The sequence below is a fragment of the Capsicum annuum genome, chromosome 3 (genome assembly GCF_002878395.1).
Source record: "Capsicum annuum cultivar UCD-10X-F1 chromosome 3, UCD10Xv1.1, whole genome shotgun sequence".
NCBI lineage: Eukaryota > Viridiplantae > Streptophyta > Magnoliopsida > Solanales > Solanaceae > Capsicum > Capsicum annuum.
In genome coordinates, this window is record NC_061113.1 from 249,289,402 (window position 1) to 249,302,576 (window position 13,175).

The window sequence follows — 13,175 nt, forward strand, 5'->3', positions numbered from 1 at the left end:
TGATGAAGAAGCTGAAGAATTCTAAAAAAAAATAAAATTACCAGAACATTCTGTTGTAGAACAGTTGAAGAAGACACCAACACAGATTTCTTTGTTATCTTTATTGATACATTCAGAGGAACATCGCAAGGCTATTATGAAGATTCTTAATGAAGCATGTGTTCCCAGTGAGATTAGAGTGAATCAGCTGGAAAAAGTTGTTGGAAGGATCCTTGAAGCAAACAAAATTACTTTCTCAGACGCTGAATTACCTATGGAAGGTACTGAGCATTACAGAGGTCTGTACTTTTTTGTGAAATATGAATATTCGATCATCACTCGAGTGTTAATTAATGGAGGATCAGGCGATAACATTTGTCCTATGTCACCATTTCAAAAGTTGAATGTTAATGTGGAAAAATCCGACCTAATAATGTATGCGTCAAAGGTTTTGACGGATCAAAAACTGATGCCAATGGTGAAACAAAGTTCATATTGACAATTGGACCTGTGGAGTTTTCTATGGATTTCCAAGTGCTGAACATTGAAAGTTCATATGATATATTATTGGGAAGGCCATGGATTCATAGGGCTAAAGCAGTCGCATCAACATTGTATCAAATGGTCAAATGTGAACACGACATGCAAGATATAATTGTTCATGGTGAAGGAGACTTATCCATGTATAAATACTACTTCGTTTCCTCCATCGAAGAAGATACTGCAGATAATGTGTTAATTCATCAAGCTTCTGAGGTAGTGACTGTTGAGCATATCCTCAAGGGGAATCTCATCGCAAGACCACAATTTTGCTCTGCATCTATTATGGTAGTGAATGAAATGTTAAAGCATGGTTTTGAACCAGGAAAAGGTCTAGGGATGTTTTTGTAAGGCATAGTTCATTCTGTAAACCTCTATGAGAACTTTGGTACTTTTGGTTTAGGATATGAGCCTAATGCTGAAGATATGAAGAAGTCTAAAAAGCATAAGAAAGAGTCATGTCACTTACCAAGCCAATACCATCACTTCACAAGTTTTTCTTCAAATTTAGTGTTGTAGGATCCTCCAAGTTACCTGCTGAAGAATCAATGAATGATGATGATACAGAGTTGGTTGGCCTTTTTTAGAATATGTTCATTGAAGCTGATATGGTTGAAATTTGGGAAGGTACCAGCAATGCAGATGTGCGGTTTGTCAGCCCTGATGTCCAGCTTATCAATTGGGAGGCCACTCTTCTCCCTATTATAAAGGAGTCTTGGTAGTTTGTTTATTTTTCTTACAGTCTTAGTAGTTTGTTTATTTTTACTCCTGTAATTTGAATCATTCTAGGATTGTAATTCAGAACTTTCAACTTGGTATTTTAGGTTAAAACTCTTTCTATCTATGTTTTTAATAAAGCGTAGTTTTCCTTCATTTTATTTTGAGTCTGATTTTTATTTATTTATTTTCTATTATACAGTACTTTCTAGCCAATTCTAATGATATGACATTCATGAAGAATTGTCAACCAGATTTAAAAACCCAATCTAATTATAAAATAATGAATAAAGAAGTTGAATATGATGAAGGAGAAGCATTTGAGGATATAAGCAAAGATTTCAAAAAGTTTGAGAATAAGACAAATCCCAATTTGGAAAAAACTGAGATCAATTTAGGAGATCATGAAAATATTAGGGAGATTAAGATAAGTTTACATGTTCAACCAAAACAAAATAAAGCTATAATTGAAGCTTTGCATGAGTATAAAAACATCTTTACGTGGTCTTATGATGATATGCCTGGTTTGAGCACTGATTTGGTAATTCACAAGTTGCTAATTGATCCTGCTTTTCCTCCTGTCAAGCAAAAACTAAGAAAGCACAAAACTGACATGAGTGTAAAAATTAAAGAGAAAATCATGAAGCAACTTGAGGTTAAAGTCATTCGAGTGGCCCAGTGTCCTACTTGGTTGGCAAATATTGTCCCTGTTCCAAAGAAGGACTGTAAAGTTTGGATGTGTGTTGATTATCGTGATCTAAATAAGGTGAGTCCAAAAGATAATTTTCCACTTCCTAATATCCATATTTTGTTGGAGAATTGTGCCAAACATGATCTTGCGTCTTTTGTGGATTGTTATACGGGGTATCACTAGATCATTATGGATCCAGAAGATACGGAAAAGACATCATTTATTACACCATGGGGGACATATTGATATCGAGTCATGACTTTTGGACTAAAGAAATCTGGGGAAACTTACATGAGGGAAATGACCACAATGTTTCATGACATGATGCACAAAGAGATTGAAGTTTATGTGGACGACGTGATCATTAAGTCGAGAGAGCAATCTGAGCATGTCAAAGATTTGAGAAAGTTCTTTAAAAGGCTTTGGAGGTATGATCTCAACCTTAACCCAGCAAAATATGTATTTGGAGTTCCATCAGAAAACTCTTGGGTTTTATAGTCAGTCGATGTGGCATTGAGTTTGATCCTTCAAAAATAAAAGCTATTCAAGATCTGCCTCCACCAAAAAATAAAATAGAGGTGATGAGCTTACTTGGAAGGTTGAATTATATCAGTAGATTCATTGCTCATCTTACAACAACCTGTGAGCCAATATTTAGGTTATTGAAGAAGAATGCTAAAGTTAAATGGACTGAAGAATGTCAAGAGGCATTTCACAGAATTAAGAGATACTTATCGAATCCGCCTATTTTGGTTCCTCCAGAACCAAGAAGACCCTTGATATTGTACATGTCTGTGTTATACAATTCTTTCAGCTGTGTATTGGGTCAACATGACGTTACAGGCAGAAAAGAATAGGCCATATACTACTTTAGCAAAAAGTTTACCAATTGTGAGGCTAAGTACATACTTCTTGAAAAGACGTGTTGTGCCCTAACTTGGGTAGACCAAAAGCTGAAACATTACTTGTCATCTTATACTACTTACCTCATCTCTTGTGTGGTCCTTTAAAGAACATTTTTCAGAAGCCTATGCCCACAGGCAGACTCGTGAAATGGCAGATATTGCTCACAGAGTTTGATATTGTTTATGTGACACGAACTGCAATGAAAGTTCAAGCCTTGGCAGATTATTTGGCTGAAAATCCTATTGACGAGGAGTATGAGCCATTAAAGACTTATTTTCCAGATGAAGAGGTATAGTATATTGATAAAGTTATTTCTGATGAGTGTCATTCAGGCTGGAAATTGTTCTTTGATAGAGCTTTTAATGTAAAAAGAGTGGGGATAGGATCATTTTGTATTTCTAAATCAGGACAATATTATCCTATAACAGCCCAACTTTGAATCTATTATATCAATAATATGGCAGAATACGAAGCTTGCATTCTGGGATTGAGATTAGCCATTGACATGGGGATCCAAGAACTGTTGGTATTAGGAGATTCAGATTTATTAGTCCACCAAATCCAAGGAGATTGGAAGACTCATGATTCGAAACTCCTACCATATAGAGGTTGTTTGCAAGATATTTGTCTATGATTTGTATCAATAAAGTTCAAACACATTCCCAGAGCTCATAATGAGATTGCTGATGCTTTGGCGACCTTATCTTCGATGCTTCAACATTCCGACAAAACTTATATTGATCTTTTACATAAAAGGATTCATGATCAACATGCATATTGTAATATGGTTGAGGAAGAACTTGATGGGGAGCCGTGGTTTCATGATATCAAAGAATATATTCAGACTGGAAAATATCCTATACATATCGATGGTAACCAAAAGAGAACCATTCGATGTTTGTCTAGTGGATTTTTCCTAAGTGGAGAAATGTTGTATAAGAGGACTCCTGATTTGGACTTTTGAGGTATGTAGATGCTAAAGAAGCTTCAAAAATCATGACTGAAGTACATTCTGGGATTTGTGGTCCACACATGAGTGGGTATGTTTTGGCAAAGAAAATACCCCGAGCAGGTTATTATTAGCTCACCATGGAATGAGATTCCATCAATTTCATTCGTAAATGTCATGAATGCCAGGTACACGGAGACTTGATACATTCCCCTCCATCTGAGTTGCATACAATGACTGCTCCATGGTATTTTGTGGCTTGGGGAATGGACGTAATTGGACCAATTGAACCAAAGGCCTTAAATGGACATAGATTCATCTTGGTAGCCATTGATTATTTCACAAAGTGGGTGGAAGCAACGACTTTCAAGTCAGTGACTAAGAAAGCAGTGGTTGATTTTATTCACTCCAACATCATTTGTCGGTTTGGCATTTCGAAGATAATTATCATCGATAATGCTGCAAATCTCATCAATCATTTGATACAAGAAGTGTGCCAACAATTTAATATCAAGAAAAATGAGGTAAAAAAAAGAGTTGAGAAAAAAAGAGAAAAAATCAATCAAAAATCCATAATTGAATGAGATGAAAAGAATTGGTATTTTCGAATTTTTCAGTGAGAAATTCGTCGAAAATCCCAAAACGAGGGTAAACTTTGCTAAAATAATTCATCTCACAGTGTATTACTGTTCCGGTGACGTGATTCCACCGGAAAACTTCAAATCGGTCCCGTGCCGCTTCAATCTTCCTTTTTCTGTCACCCCCTCTCTTTTTTTTTTTCATGCCACCAGCCGGCGAAGTCAGCGCTGCCATTCTCTTCTTCCCTTTCCCACCGCCCTTCTCCTTTCCCCGCCGCCGCCAGCCACCACTGACCCCAAAATACCCACTCCAGCGAACCAACTCACTGGAGTTGGCCTCTCTAACTGGCATCGCCATTTTCTTTTCTTCCGTTAACGTCCAACGAAAAATTCACAGATCTGGCCGTATATTTATTTTTCCAGTGGCATGATACAATTTTGGTTCATAACTGAGAAATGTGAAATAATATCTTTATGCAACTATTTTAAGATAAGGAAGTAGTTTTGGAATATAACAATGACTCATATTTTTAAAGAATGTAATATATTAACATATTGTGATATAATGTCACGTTATTAATTTTAGTATTTTCTTATTCTTTTCATAATCATGATATATTAATTAACTGTGTAATTCTTATGAATTATTAAATTATTTTAAAAATTTATAACAAGTGAAATTAATTGATTTAGGAGATATTATTTTCATTATTTAGTTATTTATTTATATGTCGTTAATAAATTTTGATAATTATTTATTAAATTAATTAATTACTTTAAATGATTATTGTTTTAGTTTAATGTTAAGGATAAATAATGTTTTGAATAAAAAAAAAAGTTGCTACGAGTTTATAAAAGATAAAATAAAGTTTTTGATGTTAGGTAAATTAAGAATGCGGCATACACATCTTTTTGAGACTTTTTGAAAATTCAAGAGTGTAAAAATAAACCTTGGCAAATATTTTTCTTGCAATTATTTTTTAATTTTCATTAATTTATTTAATATAAAAGAATATACAAGTTTTAATATAATAAAAATGAGCGAACTTAAGCCTTAACATAATTTTTTCAAAATAGTTTTAGTTAAGATAAGTCAATAAAAGAGACCGTGCTAGAACCACAGGACTTGAGGGGTGCCTCACACCTTCCCCTCAGTCAATAGAATTCCTTACCCGGTCTTTCATTTTTCCAGACCAACAAAGAGTCATTTCCTTTTGATTAGGAATTCAAAAAGGTGACTTGGAACACCATAACTCAATTCCAAGTGGCGACTCTGTAAATAAATTAATCCCTATTCAATACCGTCACTTTAATTGAAAAAATCCTTCAACTTTCCTCGAACGACTCAATTAAGAATGCGGTGTATGCATCTTTCTTAGACACTTAAAATTTAAGGATGTAATAATACACCTTGGTAAATATTTTTCTAAAAATCACTTTAATCATTTTTTTTTTACAAGAGTCTTAAATAAATTTAGTATATTAAAATGAGCAATCTTAGGCCTTCACACAATTTATAAAATAATTTAAGTCAAGATAAGTCAATAAAAGAGACCGTGCTAGAACCACGAGACTCGAGGGGTTCCTCACACCTTCCCCTCGGTCAACAAAATTCCTTACGGGTCTTCTGTTTTTGCAGACCATAATAAAGAGTCATTTCCTTTTGATTAGAGATTCAAAAAGGTAACTTTGAACACCAAAACTCAATTCCAAGTAACGACTCTGTAATTAAAATAATTTCTATTCAATATCATCACTTTAATTGGAAAAACCCTTCGACCTCGATCCCTTCGAGCGAAAAAGGGGTGTGACATCTCTGGCGACTCTGCTGGGGATTAACTAGAATTCGAGCTTTGGATTTTGGCTTTTACTTGCTTTAATTATTTTGATATTGTGTTTGTTGGCCTTATGTGCTACTTGTTGCTCATTTACTGCTTTGATCTTATCTGAACTGTATTATATATTATCTTCTCTCGCGTACCCCTTCTAAGTCTCTGAAATAGGATAGAGGAAATGCAGCATATGCATCCCACCTTCTTTTTGAGATAGCCGGAGTGTCGAGGCACCTGGTGAAGGATATAGTCACACATGTTAGGCGGGGTTCGGATCGGCAACGAAGGCGGTGTTGCCCTACTACCGACCAAGTTGTCCCTCCCCGGCTTGAGTATCCGCTCGGGCAAGCCAGTCTAGACACCTATCCCTATAAGGTTTAAACTTAGAAGAACTGAAAACTCAGAATCTGGTTATCCCTACTAGGTGCCGCTTTATTTGCATCATATGCATTTGACTTTGCGGGACTAGGCACAGGGGTCGGGTCTGTCTTGGACAGGTGACCTAATTTATAAAGACCAACATGTGCATCCTACGTGCTTTTTGACATTAATTTGGAAGACTTATTGTATTGTTGACCGGCTTTTTAGGCAACTTAATATTTTTGAAAAAAAAAATAAGAAGAAGAAAAAATGATTATTTTCATGAATATTATTATTTTTATTTTACTTTTCCTCTTAATTTTTCAAAATTAATTTTAAAATAAAAATCATAATAGCCTGAACCTTTAGGGGTCGTGAGCTGAATTTTTATAAAGTAATAAAATATGTAAACATATATTTTAACAGTCCTGAACCTTCTAGGGGTCGTGAGACTGAAATTTTTATACTTCATACATAAAATGATCATTCTATTTTTCTTTATTTCTTAGTCATTTTTCGTTCTCTTAAGGGTATTTAGTGGGTATTGTCTCCAAATATATAGTTAAAATTGTCTAGAGGTCTGTTATTGCAATTTTTTTTTGTAAGTGTCAACTTAAATAATTGTTTTTTCTAAATATATTATCAATCAGAGTTCTCAAGTCAAGTTAAAAAATTCATTTCACAAATTAATGAATTAATTTCAGCCTAAATCTAGACATTTATTAATTTCATGTCCTTGTCAACAGGTATAAAATGTCTCCTCCTGTTCGTGGAAAGCGTCCAAAGACAAAGAGAGATGGGAGTGTACCGCTTCAGGTTATGGATTGTACCACTTTGCAGCTTTGGTTGTGGTGGAACGAAATGGATACATTAGATTATGACGAGATACATAAGTATTTGGAATTTTTGACAAGTATTATGACAATAAAGCCTAATAGGGAGGTGATTTATGCGTTACTAACCTTATGGGACCCGAAGAACAATATGTTTCATTTTTCGGATTATGAGTTGACTCCTACTGTAGAGGAGATAGCGGCCTATGTTTTATATGGGGATATACATCGGAAGAAACTTATTGCCTCGAGACTCATTTCAATAAACAAATTTTGCAAACTCATGAACATAAGGAATTCAAAAGAAGAATCAATGAAAAAAAGTTGGGTTTCCTTGCAGTTTTTGTACGATAGATACGGAAGGCAAGATGGGTTCAAAAGTACGGTAAGAAGCTCTGTAATAAGGGGAATTTTGAGACCTTGAAGGTTCACAGATGATTTGCATTCATGGTATTCTTTTTAGGCACTATGGTCTTCCTAAGGAGAGAACAAAAAATTAACATTCGTTTAGCAGGAGTAGTAAAGATACTGATTAAGAAAGATTATACTATGGTGCCAATGATCCTGGCAGATATCTACCGTGCTTTGACTGTTTGTCAGAAAGGAAAGAGTTTTTTCGAGGGATGTAACATCTTATTACAGATGTAGATTGTGGATCATCTCTACCGACGTCCTACAATGGCAAGATTTAATCCGAAAAGATTCAATCCTATCAAAGATTACGAAGAGAGATTAGAGAAATATAAATGCCCAGAAGGAGTTAGAGATTGGGATAAGCTTTTTCGTTCTCTGACAACAGATAAAATCACTTGGAATATCCCTTGGTTCCCTTGGAGGCAAGTCATACACAGTTCTGTCATTCAGCCGTTCTTAGTATTAATGGGTATTAGGGGTGTTTAACCGTATGTTCCATTGAGAGTTTTACGTTAGCTTGGAAGACGTCAAATAATTCCCATTATGAAAAACATGAAAGAGTTTGTATTTGAGGTCAAACCAGAGATTCCACTTCTGGAGGAATTAACCCAGTAGATTTTGGAAGGATGCCATATCATGGGGATTGAAACGATGGTCATAGAGCATGAGAAATGAGAAGTACAGCCAGATTACCGTGAATGGTTTGAAGAACAGTCGAGTCTGCCAGTCAGATTGGAAAGATCAGTTAGGGGACCTATAGATCAGGAAGCTGCAATCAGGACAGAAATTAAGAGATTCATATGAGAACATCATGAGGCCAACCAAGCTTTGAGTGCAGAATTAGAGCATGCCACGGCAAAAATAGATGAACAACAAAGGGAATTTGATAAATAAAATGCTAAATCAGCAGATATTGAGGTTGCACTTCGGGGAAAAATCAAATTGGCTACCACGAGAGGGTGACACATTGCAAAACTCACCGCATCTCGCCGACAACAACTACAAGAAGTTGAAAAGAACATGCAAGAAGAATTTGATCAAAAAAGATCTCAGTGGATCCGTGAAAGAGGAATATTGCGAGAACAGTTAGAGGTTGCTTCTTCTCGTGAACAGCGTGCAAGAGAGATGGTTGATTTCCGAGATCTACAGGACCAGTAATGGGATGAGGCCTTCAGTTCTCCTCGAGGGAAGGTCCTCCGTGTAGCACAAGATACTGCCAGAATGGGTTTGGATTATCAGCAGTTGGATCGTGAGAACTTTTTGGCACAAGTACCAGTTTTCGCACAGCATCTCACTACTTCATTGGAGGACATATATTTGAGTTTGGGAGGACATATTAAGCCGAACTCTCCTTGAATGGATAGTTGTTTTCTTTGTCATAGTTTTTCATTTTCAGTTTTAAAACTTCTTGTTTAGATATTATGTCTTTTAGTTTTTAGATGTCAGTTAGTAGGTTTTATTTTAGGAGTTGGATCAGTTATTTTGTCGTATTTATATTATAGAATGTAATGAAGTTGACTTTTTATTTCTATATATATTACATATATTTTACTTCACTTACATTAAATATTTTTTTCAATAAAAAAAATGACAAAACAATTTTGTTAAATTCCTTCCGAACTACACAAGATCTAATTCATGTCTTGACATGATACGTACGCAACCCTCCAAAGGGTTCGATCATAAATTTTGAAAAAATATGCCTAGAAAAACTGGGATGAAACATAAAGCCTTCCATGATAGTTTCAAAAATGCATATAGAAGCATGACATATAACTTGACATTATAATGTGTTAAAAATATAGCATTCACCTATTTTCTACTTGGTTACAAAAAGATAAAGTAATTGGTGGTTGATTTGTGGTTTAAATTGGAATCGCATCCGTATAACACCAGATACAAGGGTAAAAAAAGAATGACTCGTAGAGAAGGTATAGGGTATGACAGTGAAGAAGAGCAGAATCAGTTGATTTTACAGAAAGTGGCATCAATGGAAGAAATAAAGTCATTGAAACAACAGATTGCAGAGATGTACCAAGCTTGGTTGAATAGACAAGCCCCGCCTTCTTCAATCCCTGGACTTTCAACTTCAAATGATCCAAATTCTGACCCATCTCAAACTAGTGATCCATTTTACCCACCAGGATTTGGCCCGTCTGCTAATATGTCTGGAGTTGATGGTACTTCTACCATGCACCCACCGAATCCGTCTGTCGAAAATAATCCACTTTTTACTTCTTAGCACCAGCCACCGCAGGTACTCAACTGACAGTACCAAAGAATATAGGGAAACCAAGTCATGATATGTTGTATCCTCTTGAAATGACTTTCAAATCTCAAAATCCATATTATCATGTTCATCAACGTGATACTCCTATTGTGATTGAGATGATTGCCAAGAATGAGGAACATGAGGAGATGGCTAGAAAAGTTAGAAGCTTAGAGAAGAGTATGAGAAATATGCAAGGATTAGGTGGACCAAAAAATGTTTCATACAAGGGTTTATGTATGTTTCCTGATGTCCATTTGTCGATAGGATTCAAAATGACAAAGTTTGACAAATATGAAGGACACGACGATCCTGTAGCTTTTTTGAAAAAGTTTTGCAATCAATTAAGGGGCACAGGAAGAAAGCAGGAATTATTGATGGCTTACTTTGGAGAAAGCCTAGCAGGAATAGCTTCTGAATGGTTATTGATCAAGACATTTCCCGTTGGCACGTATGGAATGACATGGCATGGGATTTCATTCAACAATTTCAATATAACATTAAGATAGTGCCAGATCGCACTATGCTTGTCAACATGAGAAAAAAGATGAACGAAATGATTAATGTAGAGAGTAGGCTTCAAGAGTCAGACCATTGATAAAAGAATCTGAAATGATTGATATTTTTCTGCAAGCACAAGAGCCTGATTATTTCCATCATTTGCTCTCTACTATCAGAATCATATTTTCCAAAGTTATCAAAGTTGGAGAGATGGTATAAAATGGAATAAAATCAAGAAAAATCATCAGTCAGGCCACTTTGAAAGCAACAACACAGGCAATTCAAAGTGGTACAGGAAGTATCGGGGGAAATAAAAGAAAAGAGGATGTAGCAACAGTCGTGCCAAGTCCATGACAAAATTGGAGAGGTGCACGTCAACCATACGCACAAAATCCATTATGTTTTGTTCCTTCACCTCAATATGCTATTTACATTGCATAACTATATGCTTGGGCTCCTTCTCACCCACAATGGCATGCACCATCCATCCAAAATCATCTACTGGTCCCGCAAGTTCAAAGAGGCCCTTCCAGGTCTAATTTATGGCCTAGAGAAGACTTCAAAAGGGATAAATGGTAAAAGATAATTTCACTTCTATTGGAATATCTTACACCAGTTTATTTTATTGGATGAAAAAAATGAATGTTCTAAACCCAATTGAGAGAAGGATCTCGAATCTTTCTCCAAAGAACTTGGACTATTATAGAAGATGTGAATACTATTCTGATGCCCAAGGGCACGACATAGAGAAATGTTGGTATCTGAAAAGAGCCATTCAAGAGTTGATTAATACCCAACAGATCAAGGTAGAAAGTCTAGACGCTCCAAATTTCAATCAAAATCTGCTGCCAGATCATAATGAAACAAACATGATCGAAGTGATACTCAGTGGTGAAGATGCTACGATATCCTTTAAGCAGATTATTAAAATTAAATCTGATTCAGAAAAATCAGCAAATGTTGTGGATTTTACAAAAGAAAATTCTGCAAAAATTGAGGTATTGATAATAAAACCCGAATCATTGAATGCTCCCTTGGTGGTGGGGAAAGAGATTTTAGAAAATATTGGGTCAAGTCAAGTGAATCCAAAACTCATTATTCCTGGAAAGTACAATAAGCCTCTTTTAATCATAAAAAGAGCTCCCATAGCTCCTATTGTTATTAAACCAGTGTCACATATGCATATGGTTGATTCCAAGGTTGTCCATTGAAATTATGATTGCGTTATGGTGATGCACAATGGGAAAGAAGTGAATGAAGATGTAGATGAAGTAGGGGGATTAATTTGATCTGGAAGATGTTATGCTCCAGTAGAGTTAAGAAAGAATAAAAAAGGTGGTGAAGAACGAATGACAGTCAAGAAGCCTGTCATTGCTGAAGAAGCTGAAGAATTCTTAAAAAAATGAAATTGCCAGAACATTCTATTGTAGAACAGTTAAAGAAGACATCAGCACGATTTCTTTGTTGTCTTTATTGATACATTCAGAGGAACACCACAAATCTATAATGAAGATTCTTAATGAAGCATGTGTTCCCAGTGAGGTTAGAGTAAATCATCAGGAAAAAGTTATTGAAAGGATCCTTGAAGCAAATAAAATTACTTTCTCAGATGATGAATTGCCTATGGAAGGTACTGAGCATAACAAAGGTCTGTACATTTCTGTGAAATGTGAACATTCCATCATCACTCGAGTGTTAATTGATGGAGGATCAGGCGCTAACATTTGTCCTATGTTAATTTTTCAAAAGTTGAATGTTAATGTGTAAAGGACCGACCTAATAATGTATGCGTCAAAGGTTTTGACGGATCAAAAACTGATGTCATTGGTGAAATAGAGTTTATATTGACAATTGGACCTATGGAGTTTGCTATGGATTTCCAAGTGCTGAACATTGAAACTTCATATAATATGTTATTGGGAAGGCCATGGATTCATAGGGCTAAAGTAGTCGCATCAACATTGCATCAAATGGTCAAATTTGAACACGACAGGCAAGAAATAATTGTTCATGGTGAAGGAAACTTATCCATGTATAAAGACTACTTTGTTTCCTCCATCGAAGATGATACTGCAGATAATGTATTAATTCGTCAAGCTTATGAGGTAGTGGCTGTAGAGCATATCCTCAAGGGGAATCTTATTGCAAGACCACAATTGTCCTATACATCTATTATGATAGTGACTGAAATGTTAAAGAATGGTGTCGAACCAGGAAAAGGTCTAGGGATGATTTTGCAAGCCATAGTTCATCTGATAAACCTCTATGAGAACTTTGGTACTTTTGGTTTGGGATACGAGCCTACTGTGGAAGATATAAAGAAGGCTAAAAAGTGTAAGAAATAGTCATGGTCACTTACCAAGCCGATACCACCACTTCACAAATATTTCTTCAAATTCAGTGTTGTTGGATCCTCTAAGTTACCTGCTACAGAATCAATGAATGATGATACAGAGTTGATTGGCCTTTTTCAAAATATGTTCATTGAAGCTGATATGGTTGAAATTGAGGAAGGTACCAGCAATGTAAATGTGCATTTTGTCGGCCCTGATGTCCAGCTTAACAATTGGGAGGCCAATCCTCTCCCTATTATAAAGGAGTCTTGG

General features: G+C 35.7%; 1 pseudogene; it reads left to right on the top strand.

Annotated features, from left to right (window-relative positions):
• Positions 1–136: 136 nt before the first annotated feature.
• Positions 137–10,923, top strand: LOC124896880 (annotated as a pseudogene).
• Positions 10,924–13,175: the final 2,252 nt, after the last annotated feature.